A 24,043-nucleotide genomic window follows, 5' to 3' on the forward strand; every position below is an offset into this window, starting at 1 on the left:
TAAACCTCCACGAGTTATAACTTCTTCAAAGCTCAATCTGAACTCATTAGCCATCTTGATTTCGAATGATTGAGTAAAGGAAAGGAAAGAAAGAAATTAAAAATGTTTTTATATTTTATTGAAACACATTCAAGAAATTCAACAATGAAACAAATGAATATCGGAGTATTGAAGATCCCTGTTATCAGAAAATCGTAAATCGTTTTCAAGTATGAAACTTTAGACGTTGTATAACAACGTTGATTAATATCAGGAGTACAAAATCTGTTTATTTTGGCGCACTGCGGCCTATAAGTCTGCACACAGCAGCTTTTTATTTTGGCGCACTGCGGCCTATTACTAAGCGCACAGCAGCTTAACATTTTTAACAGATTTTGCGATGACACACTTGCGTGGCACGCCTTTGCTTCCAGAAGTCGAATGGCCTCAACCTGCAAAAAATATCACAAGTCAAATATATGATAAAGAAAAAAGTTAATAATAACGTATTATTTGCTAAAAAAAAGACAGCATCACATGCTTAGGATCAATCACGCACTAGATTTAAGGATGGAATTGCATTTTGACCACAGACGCTAACTTCAAGTGTCGAATGGGATTATGTAACTATGAGAAAAACGATTTTTATGAATTGTTTTTTTTTTCGAAATTGTAGAAAATTTTATACTTTACATCAGTAAGTGCGATACGGACGCAATTCCCGAGCGATGAGCGATGCGCGACGAGTGACAGTCAATGAGCGCTCTGCTTTTCTAGACGTCACATCCGTCACGAGCCCCTCATTGGCTATCTCTCGATCGCTCATCGCTCACAGTGTGCAGAAGCCATTACGCTAATGGTTCTTGCCAGGAAACGAAACTATTGAATCATCAAATTTTGACAAAATATATACGATCCGGTAACCACGAGTGCTATCACACCCGGAATGGCCCCCTAATTTTAAATTTATAGTTTTGGGCACGAGATTCTTATTTTATTTTATTTTTTATTAACAAATTAGTGAAAAAACGCATTTTTTTTTGGTTTTTCGCTTAAAATGAAAACCAATAGAGCTATGGAAAAGCAAGTATATGAGACAAAATGTATAGAATACAAATGCGAAGAGAATGAACCCTGAATTAACGACCTAATTGTTAATAATTAGCGGAAAAAAACCTGAATAAATTGCGTTTTTTTTCAAAAATTCATACCGTTACTATTCTTGAAGCTGGATCTTTCTTTTTTGCACGATGGTTGGTATTGATAGATACTTCCTCTATGCAAAATCTAGAAGGTGTAGGATAATTAGTTTTTTAGTTAATCAACACAGAAATTTGATTTGAAGTACAATTTCTATCAACAAAACTGGATACTGTGGAAGTCGTCCAATTTCAATTTATAAAACTGATTTTTGAAGGAGAAGTGTCCAACTACAGAATGTTAATCTTCGTTTTTCGTCTAAATATTGAAAAATAGCCGAAAAGTAGACCCAAATATGAGCAAGAGCAGCCGAGCGAAAACCTCTTATCGACCTCCACCACTCTAGGCCAAGCAAATAAAGATTTTTTTTGACAAAAATAGTAGCGAATAACTACTGGTGCCATCTCACGCGAAACAACCCCCAGGACCTAACTGCACGAAATTGAACTCGAAATTCCCATTTTCATTTTTTTTTATAAACAATTATTAAGTGCAAAAAATCGCATTATTTTTTTTTTGCTAATAAAAGGAAAACCGATGGAGCAATGCCAATGGTTCCAACGGAGTAAATGTAGAGAACTAAAATACAAAGAGGATGAGACTTGGAAAACCCCAATTGGTTAATTATTAAGGAAGTTGAAGCGATATATATAGGACATCATACAAAAAATACATTAGATTTTATATTTCCAAATTAATGAATTGAAAATTTACGTGAATCTTCTTGAATAGCGCTTAATTATGTGTGAAAAATTTGGAGAGGTTTCACCGCCTAGTAATCGAGATATTCATTGTTGAAAATGACAAGGTTAAACATGGGCTCTTATGGAAGCTTTCAAAAAATTGCAAACTTAAACAATAAATATCTCAATTTCACGACGGTGAATCATCGGCCTATCCCGCCAGAAGTTTAATACTGTCTTAAGCTTTCTGTTTCAAAAATTTTAATGTGCAAAGTTGGAAAATAGTTTTAATATAAGATACGCTTCAACCTCCTTAAAGGAGAAAACTCATGAAAACCAAAAATTCGTAACGGAGCCATTTTTTGAGTTACCCTTCGCGAAAAAGTCCATATTGATAGGTACTTTCTGTGTGCAAAACCCAGACACTTTAAGTTAATTAGTTTCTGCGTAATTACAGTCAGAAATTTTTTGTACCATATTTCACAGTGAGGCTCGATGTTCTGGAGGTAATCCGATTTCAATTTATCAAACAGATTTCGAAAGTAGAAGACTTTAGGTATAAAACATCAATCTTCGTTTTCTGTTTCAATACTGAAAAATAGGTGAAAATTGCACGTAAACATGAGCGATAACGGCCGAGCGCACGAAGATGGTCGAGTGGTGGGGGTCGAACAGCAGTCACAAGGAACAAGGAAGGCGCTCAGCACGCTGGTATTACTATATTCGCATTACTGCTGTTGTTTTCCTACCTCCACTACTTGACTATGTATATAGTCAGCGCGCGAGAGAATTCTCGCGCGTTCGGCCGCTTTCGCTCATGTTTCCGCGCAATTTTCACCGATTTTTCAACATTGACACGAAAAATGAAGATTGAGATTTCATAGCTGAACAACACATCCCCTTTAAAAATCGGTTTGATGAATTGAAATTGAACGACTTTGGTGGCTCATACACATTCAATAATATTGCACTTTCAAGTTTGTACGGCGTGTGGGGCGCCATAAATTTAAGGCCCGTTACACACTGTCAATAATATTGCACAGTAATATTGCACAATAAGTTTGTATGGTGTGTAGTGCGCCATAAATTTAAGATAGCTCAAACTTTTGTTCAATGATTGCGCAATATTTCAATACTACATCTACACATTTAATAATATTGTGCAATCACCTATATTGCGCAATATTATTGACCGTGTGGAGCAGGCTTAAGCTCGCTCAAACTTCCGTTCAATCATTGTGCAATACCACCGCTACACGTTGAATAATATTGCGCAATATTATTGACCGTGTATAGGCCGCCTTCCAGAAGTATCCAGTTTTGCTGAAAAAAATAGTACTCCAAACTTCTGAGAACAATAAACATCTGGCAGCGTTTATATTTAGCACATAGGAAGTATCTATTAAAAACTAAATATCCAACAGCGTCTAGATTTTGCACCTATAGAAAGAATCTATCTATCAACACCTACCATTGTGCAAAAAAAAGATCCAACTTCAAGAATTTACATTTTTACAATACAAAAAACCATAACAGTATGTTTTTTCACTAATTTGTTAATAAAACTTTTAAAAACATTGTGGACTTACTTTTTTGTTGAATTTTCGCCGGCTTCGTAGATTTGCTATATAAGAGCACTGCGCTGAAACAGAAACCACAACGATTTTTAACCATTAAAAATACAAGTAAAGAATATGCTGTGAACATAAGAATAAAACTTACCTTTTTTTCAATGAACGAGTTTATTTTAGTAGAGAAGAGATTGAGACGTTGATGCAATGTGCGTCAACAGGCACATAAACAGTGTTCATAAATTTGACAGTCTGGATGGCAAGAGGGGTATAGGAGGGGTAGGGACTAGGTTGGCCGAAAATGGCCGTCGTCACCATTTCCGGTCGGCCGAAGTCACTAGCCGAAAAAAATGATGTAAGATAGTTGTAGATACAAGGTACAGATGTCGCAATAAGCGTTTTCGTCGATATATATACATAAGACACATATCCGAGACTTGTTTTCGCAGCTGCACGTCATGTTGACGTGTGAGGTTATGATCCCCAAGGTGCTGTTCTGTACAGAGTGTATTTCAATCAAAAATCAAAATGTTTAGTAAGTGGATTATCAGTGACGTGAATAATTGGTGTTCAATAATAATAATAACAACAAAACAACAACAATTGTAATAATGATGGTGATAATGATGATGATGATGATAATTATTTACAATAAAAACGTGTATATAATAAATCGAGTTCTTGTAATAATTTATTTTGAAAAATCTTTCTCCTCTCATCTGAATGGAAATATTGAGCGATGTACAGATAATAGTTTTTCTGTAAGGAATGCCAGAAAATCGTTTTTGAGGGATCAGCAGCTCGCATTGTGGTTAGATATCATTATATTGTCCAGTCATTTATGTATGAAATTTCGATGTAAAAAAGAAAAATAAAAGGTGAAATGGGTGGATATGTTAAAACAAAAATATTTTCTTATAAAACTATGTTCATAGTTCATATCGCTTTCCCTAATACGATCTATTAATTAATCAACTTCATGATCCATATTTTTATAGATTCGAGAATAGTGGAGCGTTGAAAAAATTTGCAACGATATGTTTTTATTGCTTTTTCACTTCAAATTTGGTTATAATTCGTTCATGATATTTTTCTTATCACCACCAATGGTTTATCGTATCTGCTGTATGAATTTATCCGCTTGCACGTAAACATGGATGCTAAAAGACGTTTGACCACGCTTTTTGATATGACTCACGATTTATATATATTATAAGTTTTGTTCGCATGATTCTAAAATAGCGTGTTGTGGTGTAGTCGTCAACGTAACGGGTTCGCAGTTCGAAGGTTACGGGGTCGAGGTTCACTCGTAATCAATTTTTTTTTCAATCCATATGACCCAGGAAATGTTCAGTGCTTTGGATGTCAAATCGGAGCTAAAAAGAATTGGAAGGAAACATGGTTGTCGAGGAAGGCTCAATCTCGGGTGACTTGACTACACATTCCATAGCAAATGAGCATCGTAATGCAGTGGTCAGCGTTGCAGGATTGTAATTTGAGGGTCCCGAGATCGGGATTCATCTAGAATGTGACTTCCAATCTATTTCTCTTTCTCTTTTTAATCAATTTTTTTTGCTGCCCTATGCTGGCAATACAGCAGCACTGCATGTTGGTCAAAATGTAAATTTCTCAAATTTATTACATACAATTTAAAAAAAGGAAAAGTGTGTCCAATTTTACTAACTCTTCACGATAGTCAAACATTGTGAAAAACTTAGTTATAAGTTTAAGAAAATGATTGCCAGCGATAGCACAGAGAATCAGGATAAAAATGGATCATAACCGACGCAGGAGGATAGCAAAAATGAGCAGGAAAACGACAATAAATCAAACAATTTTTTGTTTATCAAGAGACTCGGTAGAGTCTCGGGACAAGTACATTGACAGCCCTGTCGTCTGCTGGCCTGAGGCTCTCGCCGAGACTATCTTTTCTCTGAATAAAACGATTCGCGGTGGTGGGGGTAAAACTGGCATGTCATTTTCTAGAATTGCGGAGCTCAAGAGATGTTTTGTTAAGCGAAAATTAGTTTGGAGACTAAATTTCAAAATCTCTTTCGAATGAGCCCGAAACCAACACGATCAGTAGCGTAATTGCTGAGAAAAAACTTTGCACAGGCTCAAGATAATGCAAAAGTTACTAACACATTTAGAAATTTGACATGTCTGTATATAATACCATCAAAGGCCTCATGTCCCTCGGTCTAACTTCGCGGCGGTGTCGCGGACTGACGTCACATGCCGAGAGCTCGAAAGTCACCAGCCGAAGTTTCACGTCATGTTGACGTTTGGGGTTATGATGTTATGAAGTGCGTGCGGGATAACTAAAAATAATTTTCGTCATCTAACGAAGTGCAAATTACCATTTATTTCGTTAAATTTTGTGATATACTAAACCAGTATCAAAGCGGCCGCGTAAATGTAGTCTGTGATATGTGTGCGAAAACGGATATAAAAAAGGCGCGATGCATATGTCAACGAAAACTTTTCAAGATTTCATTATTTTGTTCGACTGGAAATAAGCGTTAACTAAAATAATCTTTCAATTAAATCAGAGTGCGAGAAATATTGTCCAGTGTAAATATATTGTCAGTAGGCTAGGTTATATATATGAAGGCGTCAGATTATATATATGAATAAATACAACAAAAACACACAGAACTGTTAGAATGATGTTGTAAACTTTAATTGAATAAATGTTTTCTAATTTATTTCTCATGTTTCCCATATTTTGCTTCATATTCAGTTTGGCTCTGCCCTCTCCGATCCATGTTTTCACTCCATCGGTTTGCAGCGGATCGATACATATCATTAATTAATTGCCTAATATGTGTCCTATGATTTTCTACTATTTCTTCATGCTGATTGTGGTAACGTGATTCAAAAGGTTTCCAATTATGATCATCAATCGCACATTTTGTACAACAGATTCTCAAAACAGTTTCTGGTCTTGATATAAGTGTAGTTATTCTTTTTCCACCTGGTCTGTCGAGTAATAAATTTTGAAACTTGTTCCAAAAAGTCTTGGGATGCTTTTTTTGCTGATAATATGAAAATTTGAATCGTCGGAATGCGGTAGGCAAACACAAATTTTGACAACAATACTTATGAAATGACATGTATGTTGAGTATTCCCACTTTGCAAACTACAAATGTGGAATTATTAGTGAAAAGATTCATTACGCTAAGTCTACAGTTGCTCAGTTTTGGATGCGATCAAATATAATGCCTGCTAACATCCATGGGAACATACAGAATTTCTGAATATAATGTTCGCTATGTCATTTCAACGTAACATCATGACTTTTGCCAACTTTTCTCTATAATACTATAGATTTGGATTATTGAAATACAGCAAAAATCTGAGAATTATAAAATTGATATACTGTGCCACTCATTTTACTTTTTAAAACTAACTGTAACATATATATGAAGTGAACACTCATCACAGAAGTCTTCAGTTGCTCATTTATGGATAAATTTTAAATTGCTGTCTTCAAAATTTATTGTGCAGATACATTGAATCGCAGCAGATACCTGCGAACTCTGAAATTTCTGTGCATAAATATGTGTGTTAAGTATCACCCCCTATCTTTGATTATGAGAATGAGTAATAGAACTTGGTTTAGTAAGTTTTAAAGTATTTCTTTTTAAATACTATTGAAGTTTGTATTACTGCGGTATGAAGCGAATACCTCCAAACTTTCATATTTTTGTGTCGCAGCATGTGTGCCAATCATTTAAATTTTTTACTCCAACCGTAACATGTAATCTCAAAAATTCATCACAAACGTCTTCAGCTTTTCTAAATTCCTAAATTTTCCGTTTTCTATTTTATTCTGAGTTTTTAAACTTTTAAATTCATTCCTGAATTCTCCTGAAATTGTTTTTCTCCAAAACCAATGCAGATACCTTAAACGTCTTTGAATTCCGTTGCTCTGTTGAATTAAGTACGCTCAATTTTTTTTGCTTTTTTGAGTTCTGACATAATAAATGTTTCCGGGTGCCTTTTTTCAGCAACTATCAAACTGTAGATAATTGGATCTCAGCGGCCACTTGCAAACTTTGGAAATATATTTCATCGGAGACACGTTTTGAATGATACGAAAATGTCTAGATTCAGAATGCAAAAGCAACATTTAAAAAGGGCCAATTCTGTTGGATTTGTTGTGTCTAGAATTTGATCTATCTTTCCTCTTTTCCTTTCTTTTTCCTAACGTTATCAGCCGAAAATCATATCTCGGCCCGTAACACGCATTGCTCCATGCTCTTGAGTTCCCAATGGACGAAACATATTAGAAGACAAGGAGAAAAATCACCAAAGTCCAAGAATACACCTCTATCGAAATATTTTCAGTACAATTTCGACGAAAAATAGGTCTTTTTTCGTGAAAACCAACGTTATACGCCGAAAATTATAAACAATTCATAGAAATTTAAACTAAAATCTTATAGTCATCTGAACATAAATAAGGATCTTTTGAGAAAAAAGACGTGATATCAAACCATAAACTTCCCCTAGGGAAAAAAAAGGTTGGGACAAGTACATTGATGGTCCCTCGTTTGCTGATAATTCCACCCATAAAAAAAACTTTAAAAAAAATTTTTTTTTAATTGTAAAAAAAATTATTTCATAAAAAAAAATACAGAACAATTCGAAAAAAATTTTACAAATCTTGAAAAAATGTTATATTAAAAAAAAACTAATCTGCATCTATTTTTTAAAGTGTCAAAAGAATTAAATAACAAGTAAAAAATAATAAACCGAAAAATCGCCCTTGAAATCATTTTGGAAACCGATGCCTCATTCTTCTTATTTGATTCGAACAGCTAAATCAATTGAAAAAAATTCCATCTAATTTACGTGCAACATTAAAATTTATTATATCAATTCGAGGCCAAGTATTTTCTAATGAATTGAAAAAAGTTACCATTTGAATTACGTGCAACACTAAAATTTATGATATCAATCGGTGGACAAGTATTGTATTAGTAACTCCAAATTTTGACATTAATGAATTGTTCTAAGAAGCTTTCAAATCCAAACGAATCACATGCAAGCTAGTCATTTCTTACTCTATGGTGGCAGAGACTTATAAGAAAATCGATTCTTCTCAGACTTTCAGGATCCTCTGGTATTATTCACAAAATTCGACGTCGATTGGATCGATACAAATTATGTTTAAATATGTGTTAAAAGTACTTGTCCGGCCCATCACTATTCATTCAATAAAGAATCAATCATAAAAAAACGAAATGGCACGGCAGAATCTCGTTAAAAGTTTGTTGAAATGCGATTCATTATTTATTTAATGTTCTTAATAATAGTATAGGTTAGTTCTTATTCCGAATGGAACTCGTTCGCTGGAAGAATAAGTGGGAAGTAAAAATTGCCGTCATCGAATGTAAACTGCAGAGTTATTTTGGAAGCTTCAACATATACATTATGTACAATTTTTTTCATTTATCGATGCACAATAATATCCCTTCTATATTGCGGAATAATTTGTTTCCGTATTTTATTAAATTAGTGCAATTAAGTAAAAATGACTTGAAGATTATTCTCTCAATTCCCTCTGCATGAATACTTGTGATCCATCAGTTCTAGACAAGCCCTGACTTTTATTTGGATAAACAATTTAAACGGAAAGTGATGGGCCGGACAAGTACTTTTAACACATATTTAAACATAATTTGTATCGATCCAATCGACGTCGAATTTTGTGAATAATACCAGAGGATCCTGAAAGTCTGAGAAGAATCGATTTTCTTATAAGTCTCTGCCACCATAGAGTAAGAAATGACTAGCTTGCATGTGATTCGTTTGGATTTGAAAGCTTCTTAGAACAATTCAATAATGTCAAAATTTGGAGTTACTAATACAATACTTGTCCACCGATTGATATCATAAATTTTAGTGTTGCACGTAATTCAAATGGTAACTTTTTTCAATTCATTAGAAAATACTTGGCCTCGAATTGATATAATAAATTTTAATGTTGCACGTAAATTAGATGGAATTTTTTTCAATTGATTTAGCTGTTCGAATCAAATAAGAAGAATGAGGCATCGGTTTCCAAAATGATTTCAAGGGCGATTTTTCGGTTTATTATTTTTTACTTGTTATTTAATTCTTTTGACACTTTAAAAAATAGATGCAGATTAGTTTTTTTTTAATATAACATTTTTTCAAGATTTGTAAAATTTTTTTCGAATTGTTCTGTATTTTTTTTTATGAAATAATTTTTTTTACAATTAAAAAAAAATTTGTTTTAAAGTTTTTATAAATATTTAAAATATTCAACTTTTTAAACATTTTTTATATTTAACATAAAACATCATTATATTTTTGATAATTAACTTCTTGAATTTTTTTTAATTTTAATCAACTTTTCGAAATTTTTTCATTTTTATTATTAATCGATATCAATTTTTTTCATTATCGGTCAATGGCCCATGGTCATAATGGCTGAGCCCAATGCGCCGTCCGCGGTACGGATTAGAGATCTGATACAACGTATCAACTAAACGGGCCATCGCATTGCGATGTGCGCGTTCGTGGTATGCCCACCTCTGCTGTCGACCTAAAAAAAAAGAGAAAGATTAAGCACATCCTTATTAAACAGAAAAAACAAATAGCATGCAAATGAAAAAAGAAACGAAAGAAGAACAGAGAAAAAGAAAAAGAGAGAAAATGTGGAGCACAAGAAAAAAGCAAGCATAAAATTGATGAAAAAAAGGCGAGAAAAATAAAGCGAAAAAAAAAATTTCAGAATATGAAAAAGCGATTATTGATGAAGAGAGATAGAAAAAGGAAGTGAAGCACACGAATCGAAAAAATGAAAAAAATACAAAAGGAAAAGATGAAGGAAGAGAAAGAGGAGATGGAAATGAAAAAAGCAAGAATAGAATTGTGAACAAATGAAAACGAAAGGAGCACAGAGAGAAAGAGAAAAAGAAAGAAAAGGTGAAAACATAAAATGATGAACAAAGGGCAAGAAAAATGATTAAATTCAACGAATAGCAATGAAAAAAGCGGAAAAAAGCACAGAGAAAAGCAGAGAAAAAGGGGAGCACATAAAGAAAAACAAGCATAAAAAAAGGCAGGAAAAATGATTCAAGCTAAAAAAGCAAGATTCCAGGAAATGAAAAAAGAAATATGAACAACGTGGTTATTAATAAAGAGAGAGAGAGAGAAAGAGGAGATAGAGCACATGAATTGAAAAAGAGAATGAAAAGATCAAGAAATGAAGCACATGATTATAAATATTGAAAAAAGAGAACGAAGGAAGTCAGAGAAATAAATCAGTATAAAAAAGAGAAAAAGTGAAAGATAAGAAAAAGAGAAACGCGAGCACAGAATTTTGAAATAGGCAGGAAAAATGATTACAGCGAAAGAAAGATTTCAAGAATTGAAGAAAGAAAGGATGAAGCATGTCATATTGTCAAAGTAACAGAAAGAGGAAATGTAGCACACAATCTTGGAAAAAAAGAAGAAGCAAAAGTAAAAGGGATAGATAAAAAAGAGAGAAAATAGAAGTAATTTTTAAAATTCACCTCCTCGGCGTGGCCCAACTCGATTCACTGGCGGTCGCTGTCCACCTGTAGGTTGTCGCTGGCGCCTATTCTGACCACGCTGGTCCATCGGCTCACACTGGCGCTGATTATTTGGCGGAGGCTGATCAGGGGGCAGCTGTCGCCTATTTTCCAGAGCATCAGGCTGTGGAGATGGAGGAGGCCGCTGTCCTGGGGGCAGTGGGTAGTCGCTCTCGATTTGTGCCTCATTGTGGATTATGTCACCTGGTCCCCGTTGGTCTCGGTTGTAATCATGAAGCGCTGAAACAAAAATGATGTTAAAAGGTTGTAATTCAGTTTTGCTACAAAACTTTTTTAATAGTCTACTGCTAGAAAAGTTTCGTAGCAAAACTGAGTTACATTCTGGCTTCACGCCAATAATTATGGAACACAGTTTGTTTGTTCCGTGACACGTTTAACTTGGACACTGACTTGGATGTAACACTGTTAACGTTGTCAGCGTACGTCCAAGTTAAACATGCTCATGCTCACTAAACGTCACGAAAAAAACAAACTGTGTAGATTGTTTTTTCTGTAATAGTCAGTGAGTATGAGCACGTTTAATTTGGACGTAACGCTGTTGTAGCGTCCAAGTTAGACGTGCTCGTACTCACTGAATATCACGGAAAAAACAAACTGTTTTTTCCGTAATGTTCAGTGAGTATGAACGCGTTTAACTTGAACGCTGACGCGGACATAACGCTATTAACGTTGTTAGCGTCCAAGTTAAACGCGGCATGCTCATACTCACTGAACATCACGGAAAAAACAACTAAAAAAAAATAATATCAAAAACTCACCCATATCGATGTCATCCAGTATGACCTAAAACATAAAGAAAAAACACCTTCGTTATTATTTATAACTATGAAATGAAAAATGAGTATATTGTGTAGTACTTACGTCGTCCCCTTGTACAGCCATTGTTGTAGTCACCGCGTCGTTTTGATTTTCATTTGCTTTGCGGTATCTTGCCGCGCGTGGCGTTGACCATGAACCATATATTTACGGAGATCTCCATCTTCAAGATATTTACCAACCATGCGATAGTATATCATGAAGACGTTCAGTCGGTAACGATTTCACATTAAACAAAACTCGCATTGAATGAAATGTCAATTAGATCCATTTCGAAAATCATTCTGTTAATTCTTGAATGAATGAATGAATATTACGAAAGTCGTTAATTTCTTTTTGCATAAATTATTTGAGAGAAAACAGAGAAGTGCAAAAATCGCTAGCGCTGTCACACTTGCGCTCCAAATTGGCGATCCACACTAAGCATGCAACGCCTAGCGGATTTTTCTTGAACTGCTGTTGGAGTGCAAAGCAGACAACCTGTCACATAATATTAATGTCGTTAAGTGGTTTTTGGAGCAGTTATCAGCAAAAATGTATGTATTCATAAATTTGTCGGAGTTTTAAATACGACTGGTCCATGCTTCCAATGCTAAATCATGCACAACTGTCAAAATTGCACTCCAATAGCGCTATTTTTCCGAGGGACACGAGCGCCGCCATCGGTAGTGTAGATCGCCAATATTTCACACACGACCTCAAACGTACATGAATTTTTTAAGATTGGAGACTACGTTTACACGAAATTATTACGTGAATCCTACTAACTCAATCATCTTATCAGAATATTTCGGGAATCGTTCAAAACCTAATGAATAAATTTTTTTCGTTTTAATTTTTTTGTTTGTTTGTAATTATTCTCGTTTGTATTTTATTCCGTTTGTAATTTTTTTCGTTTGTAATTTTTTTCTTTGCATTTTTTTCGTTTGTGATTTTTTTCTTTGTCTGTTTTTGTGATTCTAATTTTAGCAAAAATTCACTCTGACAACTTTGCATCTGAATCGGTAATTTTTCATCGGCGGGTAATTTGTTCATGCTCGTAATTTTCCGAATGCTTCTGTATTATTGTTTTGTTCATAATTTTTTGCTACTTATTTTTTTTTCATTTGTAATTTCTTTGTCCTTCATTTTTTTTATAATATCATTATGTTTGTAATTTTTTTCATTCGTCATCCGATGTACTTGTCACTTTTACTTTTATTATTTGACAACGTTTTGTTCCTTTCGAACTAAACGTTTTTCATGCATTATCATGATTCAGCAAGTTTATTTTATTCATTACGTTTGAAATAGTTTTTTTATAACTTTTATCGTAATTGCTCATTTGAAGCAAGTTCCGAGAGATTCTTCTAAAATCATCGTGCATTGGTTTTTTTTGATAGTTTCTATAGGGTTAATTTTTTTATGACAATTATTCATACATTATAATAGGACAATTATTCATACATTATGTTTAATCAATATTTGATGAGGACAATTGTGCAAAGATCTCTACATGAGTAACACGTAGGGGTTTCAGTGAGATTACTGTCCAGGTGACATAAATGTACGTGTCTCCAATTTTTTCTCTCAGCATTCATGCTGTTTTTTTGGGATATCGTGAACCTAAACCTGAATATAGAAGACCAATGGAGTTTATACCTTCATACCCACCGCCATCAATGCAATGTGAAATGATAAGATAATATTACAGGTAGATTGCATTGGAATGTCGAATTTGTAATTAGATTCGCTCATTATCGTAGGATGTCGACCGTACTCCACTGTGCAATACTCATTACCGTACCAGCAACTGATGAGCGCGGTGTTACTAGGGTGCGACAAATACGTTTCTGCTTAATTCAAATTTTCATGTGTTTTTGACTATAAAATTTGAATATTGAATAAATATAGTTGTGTGCTCTTAAAAAATAACAATACGAAACTGCTCTGTAAATGGGTGAGTACTATATTTTAAACCATCGTTTGAAAGTATCGGCATCTCTTCTTTCTGTATATAACAGAGAAAGGAAAAATCTTCCTTTTTTTCAGATGCCCAGAAACAAAATCCATCATGGAATGGTGACCAAAACCAACAAGATTCATCACGGATTGGTGACCAAAAATCAACCTCGTCAGTCAAAGTAGATAACAAACAAGGTTATACGATATCTTGAAATATATTTAATAATTAGTAGTATATACGATCTTGTATTATATAATTAACTCATAGTATCTTATTTTTCAGTTGAGCAAGTCAGACCATCACGATGGAAGCGTGCAGGAAAAAAATGCCGAAAAAACGAAGAAGATGCTCAAAAACGACTCCAATACTTATTAAAACAATTATCGACTCCTCGTCGCTATAATTGAAAAAAGCTAACATGTAGATCTCATTCAAGGTTTAAAAAGAATAAAAAATGAGTAAAATTAGTTGAAACCCATAAATAACATGTTTTTTATTCTTAAATATTGAGATTGTGTCCTTAAATAACTATAGGACTCCAGAGACCAAAACACTCAATCTTCTTTCAAAATAACGATATTGATCGATTGAAACAATGAAATCAAACTCAAGCAGAATCAGTTTTAAAAAAAAATCATTTTATTACATTTAAGTTGTTTTAGGTATTTACAAACACACACATACACATACACACGCACGCGGGCATATTTTATTTCGAATTGTTTTACTTTGTTGGAATTAAAGTGAAAACTCTGCGAGATTATCAATTTAGTCTTTTTTATGAAAGGATTCAAAAATTTATATACTTGCATTCCACCAAAAACGAAAAAAAAATGATTTCCACGATGCTGAAGTTTGCAACGTTGGAGTCCAACGAAATGAACAAAAAAAAAACGTTTTTAATTCATCAATTATTTATTTCACGAATCATTGCTGCAGCTTGAAATGTGACGAATTGGAAATTCGGCAGGGAACAAAAACTTCAGCGCCATTGATTTCCTCAGATTTGCTTTGCCAATAGCAAGCACTTTTGAATAATCTGTAATGTGGCTGCAAATTCAGCGCTTTTCTCCAACGTATCAAGCAATCCATCAACGTCCCCATAAAATTCTCCTCCAAATCTTGACGAGTCAGAACAGACCTAAAAAATTTACTTTGTAAATAGTTCAACGAGCTCGTGTAGTTGTTGAAACAACTGATGCCCGTATTTTTCGAAAATGACACGAACGCTAACCAAGCCACGAGTCAGTAACTTCTAGTCAGCAACAATACTGCTTTTGGGATTTTTAATCAATTCAATGATTTCGAGAAACAAAGCTGCAAAAATATGAAATTATAAATATTTAAGAAAAAATATGGTTATCGAGAATTTTGAAGAAACTAGTCTTTCAAATCCAAAATTACAATAATTTTCATCATCGACTAATTCATATTCTATCAAAAAATAAAAATTGTCATTAAACCAAAAGATTTTAAAAGCGACAGACTTGAATGCAACGTTCATATCAACATTGTGATCGTAGAAAATCACTCCGTGTCGGTTTGAGTTCAGAAAAGTTAGCAGAAAATTGTGCACGTTTCCACTGTAATCTACCAATGTCAAAAAATCGAATTGAAGCTTGAATGAACAAAAATCAATTGACTGTAGAATTTTTATTCAAATCGTTTCTACTAATTATACTGATATTGAATATACTGAGTATTAAACATAACGCTGAATGAGTTTATCGGTCTAGTGTTTTATATTCCGATTTAGGATGATTTATTAGAAGGTAATGTTAATTTTATATTCCGATTAGAAGGTAATGATTAAAAAATAATGAGTTACCTTTATTTCTTTCGGACAAAATCTTTGCTGGTCTGTTTGGCTTTTTTAACCAGACAAATTTTTGAGTCCCTTCCAACTGAACAGCGAGACAAGACTCTACGAACCAAACCCCAAAATTTCAGTGTCGTAGATCAACTTGAGGAAAAAGAATCATTTCTATGGGCTTGAATTGTTGCGACAAAGTCTCTAAAATTTGAATGTGATGAATCAATAATCTTCCAGGTAAACCACCAAGCGTAACTATTGATGCCAAAGACCATGCCTGGCATTGCTCTAACTTGATCGTGTACCATGAATGTTAAATAAGAATTAATGAAGCGGCAAAAAGCCTCTTCTACATTTCATCGGTACTGGAGATATCATGACAAGATTCTGCAATCAAAAACATTAAATTACTGTTCTATTGGAAAAACATTTACCAGACAATCTTTTAACAAATGACATTTCTAATTGATTCTATTGAATAATTATCAGCCTTTTGAGAGTTCTCTTTAAATCAAACAAATTAATGATGAACATGTTTTCACTTACTTAATTGAAATCAGAAACATTGCCTCTGTAACCTGTGAGCACTCTCCATCTTCATTTTTTTACAGGTTAATGCGTCAAATCCTTAACTAGATGAAGCTTTTCTCTAAATTGCTGACAATGCGTTCACTTCTTTACGCTATATATTTATAATCCCTCGCTCTCCTTCGTCACTCCTGTCGTGGGTTATTTTATTTGTTTTCCTATGAAATAGCATGATAAAAATGATAATTATCATCTACGAGTCTGAACAATTTCGGAGAGAGCTTATGAATTATTGCCGTGGCAAAGAAATATGCAGAGACATGGATTATTTTTTTAAATCCGGAGTACACATTGTCGAAGAAAAAATCCTTAATCAAAATATTTTATTTCGTTTTACCATCGATGCGAAAAGTATCATAAGAGCCTTTGGAACCAATTTTTTTCGGTCTTGTACACTACCTGACAGTCTCCTGTAACGTTGTTGATAACCATTACACAACACTCTTGAATTCCTCTGTCTTTACAATTTTCTTTTCCTCTTCTTCACTTTTTTTTCGCCACTTTCACTAAACTACCGAAAAAAACATTGTCCTGCTTGTCTATTTCTTTTCACAGAAATTGAGACAGTATCGGTGAGCTGTCACATTCGTCGCGATCTTTATAACCTCACTGACATTCATATATAAACAACACACCATACGTTATTCACGGAAATATACATAGGTATATAAAATGTATTATGGCACCAGATTTGTAACTAAATAAAAACAAATAAACATCAAAAATGTGTGCGAAAATCCGACCCATTTTTTGATGCTATTAAAAAATAAATAATTAATATCTCTTCAATGCGTTAAGCTACAGAGCTCGAAGAGGTCGCAAAAGAAAGACAAAAAAAAATAAAAAATACGTCAACTTATAATATTCTCTGGAATACTATAGTTAATTAATTATTGAAGAAACAAATTTTGAAAATTTTCGAAAACAATTGGAAACGCTATCGCTCCGGTAAAGAGTCTCTGGCAGCAACTCGTCATCATGTCATGTTGTTGTTATAAATGTACTTGTCTCAGAGTCGCTGCCGCGACTCTAGATTCTCTTGGTGTTTGATTTCGTTAAGATGTCCATGTGTTCTGATTGTTGCTTGTTCTATGAAGTTGTCGCGGACGTGTGCCTGTCCGCTACCGTCTGCGTCGTGTCCAGCGTGAAGTTAATGGTCATCGAGCAGTGGTTTTCTGTCTGTAGTGCCGTGAGCTGTAGCGAGACTCACTGCAGTCGGCTAGTGGGTAACGTAGGGCTTGATCCGTTCTACGTGGACTCGTACAGTTCTGCGTCCCTTGCCGATACTGTAGTTTACTGGTGAATCCTTACTTTTTATTTCAAATGGTCCTGTCCATTTTGGTGTTAATTTTGCTGATCTGCCTCGACGAACTGTTGGATCGAGCAGCAGTACTTTATCGCCAACGCGATATTCGGTGTTTTTTGCAGTTTCCCATTGTTTTTCTGCTATTTTCTCCTTTTTTTTCATTAATTTTTTTCTCGCGACTTGCCAAGTCGCCCGGAGTCGTTCTCGAAGTTCGGCTGCATAGTCGTCGTACGAGTATGTGGTTCTCGGCGGCTCTTTGAGTGCAGTCGGTAAAACAGGTTTTTGACCATACCTCAATTCATACGGGGTGAATCCTGTAGATGAATGAGGTGTTGTATTGTACGTATACATGGCGTATGGTAGCCATAAATCCCAATCCCTTTGATCCTCTTGAACGAAATGTTTTAAATATTCTGCCAGAGTGCGATGGGATCTTTCCAATGCTCCGTTCGATTGTGGATGATATGCGGTTGTTTGAATTTTCTTGATGCGCAATAATTTGCACGTTTCCTTGAACACGTCGCTCAGAAAATTCGTTCCCTGATCGGAGAGAATGGTTTGAGGAGGTCCATGTTGGCAAATGATCCGAGTGGTCAATGCCCTTGCTACTTCTTGTGCCTCCTGATTTTCCAATGGAATTGCTTCGGAAAATTTTGTTAATAAACATTGTGCCGTTAGAATATATTTATTTCTTCGGTCGGTTTCGGGTAGAGGTCCTACTATATCGACCGCGCATTTTTCAAATGCTCTTTCTGGAGTGTCGGTGATAATCATCGGTGCTCGATTTAGCTTCGTTACTTTATTCTTTTGACATTTGTCGCATTTCGCTACGTATTCTTTTATTTCCTTTTTCATTCCCGGCCAACGATACTTTTCTTGAATTCGTTGAGTCATTCTTTTTACTCCGGGGTGTCCTCCGAGAGGCGTGTCGTGATACTCTCGTAGTATTGTTTTTCTGTCTTTCTCTGACAGGTCCGTCGCGTCGGAGTCGAGGTGTTCGGTTTCACTCTCGCTATCTCCTTCGTCGCTGTCCACTATATGCGTCTCATTTTTATCTTCAGCCACACTCGGCTGATTATCAAGTCGGCCATTATGATTAGGGCTGGACCGATTGTCCGAGGAGGCTGGTGTTGTTGAAGAAGATGGAGTCGCGTCGGCTCTGATTTTTCGCGGCCTTCCTCTTCCTTCTTTTTGCAGCTGATCTGTGTTTTTGTTTTGACTGCGCGTGATTGCGTATATGCGGCTCAGTGCGTCAGCATTAGTGTTCTTTTTGCCTTCTTTATATTCAATTTTGTATGTGTATTCTTCTAATTTTATTCTCCACCGCATTAGTCTGGAGCCTGGATCTTTTACGTTGAATAACCAGGTGAGGGGTTGATGATCGGTAACGATAGTGAATTTCGTTCCATAAATGTACGGGCGAAACTGATGTACAGCCCAAACTATTGCCAGCATTTCCTTTTCCGTTGCTGAGTAGTTTCTTTCAGCTTTGTTTAGCGTTCTGCTCGCATAACAAATTGGTAAATCTTCCCCTATTTTTCCCTGCGATAAGATGGCTCCGATCGCCTTGTCCGATGCGTCGGTGGTAACGACGAACGGTTGCGTGAAGTCGGGATATTGGAGTATCGGTGCGGTGCTGAGTGTTTCTTTTAATGTCTCGAACGCTGCCTGCGTATGCTCGTTCCACTCGAATTTTCTGTCCTTTTTTATTAGCTCTGTTAATGGTTTTGCGAGTTTTGAAAAATCTTGAATGAATTTCCTGTAGTATCCTGCGAGTCCCAGGAATGATTGGACTTCTTTAACATTTTTTGGTGAAGGAAAATTTTTTACAGCTTTGATTTTCTCCGGATCGGGTTTCACTCCCACTTCTGTGATGATGTGACCCAAATATTGCGTTTCTTTCCTCAGAAATTGGCATTTCTTCGGTTGCACTTTTAATTGAGCTTCTCTCAACCGTTTGAAGACATCTCGTAGTCGTTCGTTGTGTTCCTTGAAACTTGATCCGTGTATTACGATATCGTCCAGGTAAACGTAACATTTGAGACCTTGAAGACCTGCTAAAACAGCATCCATCAATCTTTGGAAAGTCGGTGGTGCGTTTTTTAATCCGAAAGGCATTCGATTGTATTCGTAGTGGCCCAACGGAGTTGAAAAGGCAGTTTTTTGTTTGTCTTCTTCCGCCATCGGAATTTGATGAAATCCAGAGGCAAGGTCGAGTGTGGTGAAATATTTTGCTTTTCCCAATTGATCCAGGATTTCTGTGATATTGGGCAGAGGGTAAGAATCTCCCTCGGTGACCTCGTTCAATTTTCTGAAGTCGACGACGACTCTCTTCTTGACGTTACCTTGAGCGTCCGCTTTTTTAGGGACGACCAGTAGTGGCGCGTTCCACGGGCTTCGACTTGGCCTGATAATTCCAGCTTTCAGCATTTCCTGCGTCTGAGTCGTCACTTCTTGCTTGTGATTCTCGGGCAATCTGTACGGTCGGATATTGACTGGTACGGTGTCCTTTTTTGTATAGATACGATGTTCCACGAGGCTTGTATTTCCCAGAGTTTCTCCTTCTAGGTGGAATACGTCTCCAAATTCCTGGCAAAATTCTTGTAGAAATTTTTCTTCTTCCTTGTTGAGATGTGAATGTTCTCCGATTTGTTTCATAATTTCTTCGACTCTTTTTCCTTTTTCTTCGGCGTTAGTCACATAGATTCCTTCTTTGGCTGGACCGTTCGCCGTTTCACCTGTTTTCGTTTGGTTTTGTTCTTGGACGCTTCCTATTTCTTCGATTTCGACCGTCGGTCTTTCGATCGAGACTTCCTGGTCTAACGTGTTTAGAAAAGAGATGGGGAAAATCATACTTTTTTCGTGAACCGTCCCTTGTCCTATTTTTATTCCTTTTTCAATTTCTCTGGCTGCTACGCATCCGATTGCCAGTTTTTTTGCTTTCACGTAGTGAATACTCTCAGAACGGGGGGGTAATTTTAATTTCTCCGAACCGTTCACCAAAGGCTCGACGTGACCATATATTTTGATTATACGGCCACCCAATATGTCGACCTTGTGTTTTTTCATGAAATCGAGTCCCAGGATTCCGTCTGTTTTGATTGGAACGTCGTTGTCGACGACGAAAAATCCGTGAAGAATGTTGACGGCGGGCGTTTCGATCTCGAGTATGACTTTACACAGGACGTTGAAGGCTTGTCCTCCGACGCCAGTCAGTTCGACGGTTTCGTCGATTATTTCGGTATCTTCTTTTAGGGCGCCCCTTTTAATTATGCTGCATTGGGCTCCCGTATCAGCTTTCAAAAGGAGAGCTGAATTTATTGCGTGCGGCGACGTGATATAAAAATCGCTAGCCATTCCCCAGGAACCGAAAGAATTTATTTCGAGTTTTATTCGCGTTTGGTTTGCCTGAGGTGTGGGTGAGCCTGTGGCTCGCTCGGCCTCCAAACAGCTGACGCGCGCGTTCTTTCGCTCGGCCGTACGTGCAAGGAGACTGAGGTTCTTCAGCGACCCTATCGTTTTCTTTTCTCCCGCATTCCCGTTGTTCGGTTGATTTTGACTTTGAATATTACCTTGATTATTTGAACTGTTGTTGTTTTGTTTATTATCCTGATGACCTTTATTTTGGCCTCTATTGCCTTGATTTCCGCGATTATAGTTCCCGTTATTTCTGTTGTTTTGATTTCCACGGTTTCCTTGATTTCCCCTATTATTATTTCCTTGTTGATTTCCTTGATTACCATTTTTATTTTTTCTATTCCAGCAGTCATCATAGACGTGACCTGGTTTTTTGCAATAATTGCAGAAAACGGAATTTATGCTTTTGTTTTGGTTATGCTGATTGTAGTTACCATTATTCCCATTATTACCGTTTTTATTCCCTGAGCTTCTACAGTCGCGTGCAATGTGGCCCCTTTTATTACACTTACTGCAAATAATAGTATTTCCGGGTTCTCTACGAGTTCCCTGCTGTATTTTTTCTTCGTCTATCGCGGCTGTGATAGCTTCGTTGAGGGTTGGATATGCCCTAGCTTTAATAATTGTTTGATATTCGCGTTTGAGACCTTGAGTGAAACTCGAAAGGGCTACTTCGCGTATGTGTTTTTCTACCGCCATTTGTTCGATCATTGTCGAGTGCTTTTTTATGCTTGCATCGATTAATTCCATCATTGTGTCTTCTATTCTTCTTCCGAATTCTTTTACTGATTCGTTAAATTTCTGTCGACAAGAATACAGCTCTGTTTGAAGGGCTCCTACGGTTCTCGTACCGCAGAATATTTCTAACATAATGGATTTAAACGTTTCAAAATCTGGAATATTTTTATATCGTACTTCTGCTCGAGCTTTACCAGTTAATTTAGTAGTTAACACTGATTCTAGGAGAATCTCTTGGTCCTCTTCTAAAATATGTTTATTGACATGAGCGAAAGAGTCTACAAGTTCTCGCGCTTCTTCCGGTTTTGAACCGTCGAATCGAGGAATTAAACTACGCGCTTCTTTAAGAGACATTGAGCCTCGAAGTCTGTTAGTTCGCGAGTGATTTGGAGAGGAATTTTGAGAACTATTTCCTCTATTATTTTCGCCATTATTTCCAGGGTTTCCGGGATTATTATTTCGACTATTTCCGGGATTTCCGGAATTCTGATTATCTCCCGTTGTGTCTAAATTTACTGTTTCAACCATTGTTGATACTAAAGGATCTGTTGTTTCTACTACCGAATTTTCCGGCGTATTTTCCGCGTCTAAATAATCGTCTTCCGATGTCGGAGATCGATTTAAAGATTGGGCGCTACTTCGTCGCCTTCTGCTTTGCGAGGTGATTTCGTTTTTTCTTTCGCGATTGTAGTCGAGTTTATCGTCGAAAAATGAATTGAGCGAACGCGAAATAGTGCTTACGCCTGGTAATTTGAGACGTTCAGCGTACTCGTCGTCTGACATATAAATTTTTATATACGAACTGGCTTTGGCGGATTACAATGTTATTTAATAATGTTCCGTCACTTACAGTAAGATGATCGCTAACATGATGTTCGGATTTGTTGTCGTGTTGAATTTCTTCCGCTCCAGCTCCAGTCGTATTTTGGGTTGAATCTTGACGTAGATCGGTCTGCCTTGGATGCGATGATCGGTGATCGAACGTCCGTTCGATATATCGACTTTTCTAGAATTATCGGTCCTCCTCAGCAATTTGAATTCCTTCCGTTTGACTATCGTAGACGTGTCGGGTTTCTCGAGTAGTGGCAATCCCACCGCTGCCACCAATGTTGTGTCCGCGAAGACCGTCGCGAAGGGACGAGTTATCAAGGACGAGTATTTAAGGGATTTAGGCCAAAAGAGCTGAACTCCAACTCGATACTTTTACAACAAGTTAACAATAAGTTTATTTAAGAAGTTACAAATTCGAGGTTTTATTGCCTCGAGACCAATCGTTACAATTCTCGTCAAAGACTGTCGAATTTTGGTTAGTTGGTAAATTTATAGACTCGGGGTTTTTCCCCCTCTCGCGACAATATGGCGTGATATTCTTTCTCGAAGTTTCGATGGTGACATCGAGGGTCGATGCGCTCGTTCGAGAACGTCGGTATTTCGCCGTCGATGCATTTATGCTGAGAACGCTTAATTTATATACTCTTTATTTTAGGAGTGCGATGTACGGGCACAACACTGTGGAGGTGAGGGTTTGCACACTCTTAACGCTGCTGATGACGAACAGGCCCAAACAACGCAGTTCGAAAACAATATAAGAGATGTGTATTTTGATCACCGTGAAAATCAGGCTTGGGTGTATCCTATAGAAGTTGATCTCACACAACAAACCGAAGAAGAAGAACGAGAAACCCGTTTGTGTGCTGAAGCGTTGCTTGAACAGCTTGCAGTTGATAATAATTTGCACAGCAATGCGTCCTCTTCTAACAATACTGGTAAATATTAATTTTTATGAACAGATTCAACAGAGAAATAAGGTTGCCTTTTTTACATAACAGGTTGTGACACAAGCGAGACTTTAATTTGATGCCTTCTGGATCTAATATTACTAATCATGCTATTGACCGTAGGTATTTGTAATATAATAACAAAGACTGACAAGAGAAACCGTTAAGAGTATTGGCCTGTTACAGTTTTTAATATATGTTCTTTTTTCAGAAATACAAACAGGCGGTGGTGCGCATCAAGACGATGCTTTTGGTGATGTACGCCCACCCGGTATACGTATTGAACTTCTGGCTGATTCAAGACGTTATTTTAAGCGATTCAAAGTACGAGGCAAGGAAATAATAGCACGGATTGTACCGCCACCACCAGGGTGTAACGTGTTACACTGGTTAGAAGGAGCGTTTCGCGATCTTTTAACGTTCATAACAGGCTCCTGCAACGGTGAAGATTTCGTGGGGATGTCGTTTTCATCAGATAGTTTACCGCAGGGATCTGCGTGGTTATCCTTCAGACCTGTGCGGGATTGTACGTTCGCTGATATATGGGACCTGATAACTAGTATAGCTCAAAGCGCGGCATCACTCGATATTACTG

The 24,043-nt window shown here is 36.4% G+C and overlaps 3 long non-coding RNA genes across 3 annotated transcripts; 1 reads left to right on the plus strand and 2 right to left on the minus strand.

The window, feature by feature from the left end:
• Nucleotides 1-367: 367 nt before the first annotated feature.
• LOC122409955 (uncharacterized) lies at nucleotides 368-2,445 on the minus strand. The gene is made up of 3 exons (XR_006260807.1): nucleotides 2,337-2,445; nucleotides 1,191-1,266; nucleotides 368-431 (listed from the first exon to the last, which is right to left on the minus strand). It is a non-coding gene; the product is annotated as an uncharacterized lncRNA (long non-coding RNA).
• A 7,350-nt stretch (nucleotides 2,446-9,795) lies between these two features.
• LOC122409404 (uncharacterized) lies at nucleotides 9,796-11,612 on the minus strand. The gene is made up of 3 exons (XR_006260679.1): nucleotides 11,498-11,612; nucleotides 10,988-11,266; nucleotides 9,796-10,014 (listed from the first exon to the last, which is right to left on the minus strand). It is a non-coding gene; the product is annotated as an uncharacterized lncRNA (long non-coding RNA).
• Nucleotides 11,613-13,506: 1,894 nt separating this feature from the next.
• LOC122409311 (uncharacterized) lies at nucleotides 13,507-14,290 on the plus strand. The gene is made up of 3 exons (XR_006260650.1): nucleotides 13,507-13,802; nucleotides 13,895-14,002; nucleotides 14,091-14,290. It is a non-coding gene; the product is annotated as an uncharacterized lncRNA (long non-coding RNA).
• The last annotated feature ends 9,753 nt before the right edge of the window (nucleotides 14,291-24,043 follow it).

Source organism: Venturia canescens, chromosome 4 (assembly GCF_019457755.1).
Source record: "Venturia canescens isolate UGA chromosome 4, ASM1945775v1, whole genome shotgun sequence".
Lineage (NCBI taxonomy): Eukaryota > Metazoa > Arthropoda > Insecta > Hymenoptera > Ichneumonidae > Venturia > Venturia canescens.